The 1,123-nt window shown below is 60.5% G+C and overlaps 4 non-coding genes across 4 annotated transcripts, besides 1 other annotated feature; all 4 read left to right on the forward strand.

Annotated features, from left to right (window-relative positions):
• The first annotated feature begins 186 nt into the window (after positions 1 to 186).
• On the forward strand, positions 187 to 276 carry Tc00.1047053481393.10. Its single transcript, XR_008254921.1, has one exon. It is a non-coding gene; the product is annotated as a C/D small nucleolar RNA (snoRNA), TB11C4C3 (small nucleolar RNA).
• Positions 277 to 422: 146 nt separating this feature from the next.
• Positions 423 to 494, forward strand: Tc00.1047053481393.20. The gene has a single exon (XR_008254922.1). It is a non-coding gene; the product is annotated as an H/ACA snoRNA, TC11C4H3 (small nucleolar RNA).
• A 106-nt stretch (positions 495 to 600) lies between these two features.
• On the forward strand, positions 601 to 697 carry Tc00.1047053481393.30. The gene has a single exon (XR_008254923.1). It is a non-coding gene; the product is annotated as a C/D small nucleolar RNA (snoRNA), TB11C4C1 (small nucleolar RNA).
• A 7-nt stretch (positions 698 to 704) lies between these two features.
• Positions 705 to 753: a microsatellite.
• Positions 754 to 820: 67 nt separating this feature from the next.
• Positions 821 to 907, forward strand: Tc00.1047053481393.40. Its single transcript, XR_008254924.1, has one exon. It is a non-coding gene; the product is annotated as a C/D small nucleolar RNA (snoRNA), TB11C4C2 (small nucleolar RNA).
• Positions 908 to 1,123: the final 216 nt, after the last annotated feature.

Here is a 1,123-nt window from a genome sequence, read left to right on the forward strand (position 1 = left end):
CCCACTTCCTGCTATTGTCGTCGTTTTTCTTTCTTGCGCAACGGCGCGCACGTAACATCCTGCCCTGTCTGGCGCCCTGCCTGTGCAAACGGTTGGTGGCGGGCCCGCCCGAAAGCGCAAGAGAGAGAAAGAGAAAGAGAGGGCCGAATTGCCCGGAGGTGGGTTGTGGTGGGCGCACGCCGCTGCTGATGGAAGCAACCAACTCTTGTGCGCGAGGGCGCGTGGCCCCGTGAACGCGCTTGCGTGATGGCCAAAAACAAACTCAACAGGTCTGACAGCCGCCCCGCCCGCCGCAACTTCGCCGGCTGGCCCCCGCGCCTCCCCTCGCATGGCCAGGAAAGGCGCGTCTTGAGACCCACCGCTCCGTGACGCTGGGCGCTTGGGTGCATCGGCGCCCCGAGAAAGAGACACGCCGGTCGTGAAGCGCAGCGACCCTTGGGCCGGTGGCGCGCTGTCGGTGCCGCGCGTGGCGCCACTGCCCGGTTGCGCGAGAGTTTGCGGTGACGGTGCGCGCGTCGAGGCTCCCTCCCCAGTTCGGGAAACGATGGGAAAAAACAAAACCAAAGAGGACGCGCACGGGTGAGAGATGCGGCTGCGACGCGTGATGAAATTCCACAGTTTCCTGTCAGTCTGACGACGAAAACGCGTGAGGACGCAATTCCCGACTCAGCTCACACTGAAGTGCTTTGCTTTACACCCCCATCTTTCTTTTTTTTTCTTTTTCTTTTTTTCTTTTTCTTTTTTTCTTTCTTTGTCCCTCTGCTCTCGCTGCGCGGTTTTGCGGCCCAGCGACGCGCACGCCCGCACACACACACACGCGCTACGATGGAGACATGTTGTTCGAGGTCCAAACAGTTTGAGCGACGCATTGAGAACGGAACAATAAAAATCACCTTTCGGCTGAGCGCCCGCTCCCCTCCCTCCCACTTCCTGCTATTGTTGTCGTTTTTCTTTCTTGCGCAACGGCGCGCACGTAACATCCTGCCCTGTCTGGCGCCCTGCCTGTGCAAACGGTTGGTGGCGGGCCCGCCCGAAAGCGCAAGAGAGAGAAAGAGAAAGAGAGGGCCGAATTGCCCGGAGGTGGGATGTGGTGGGCGCACGCCGCTGCTGATGGAAGCAACCA

The sequence above is a fragment of the Trypanosoma cruzi genome, assembly GCF_000209065.1.
Source record: "Trypanosoma cruzi strain CL Brener chromosome Unknown tcruzi_1047053481393, whole genome shotgun sequence".
Taxonomy (NCBI): domain Eukaryota; phylum Euglenozoa; class Kinetoplastea; order Trypanosomatida; family Trypanosomatidae; genus Trypanosoma; species Trypanosoma cruzi.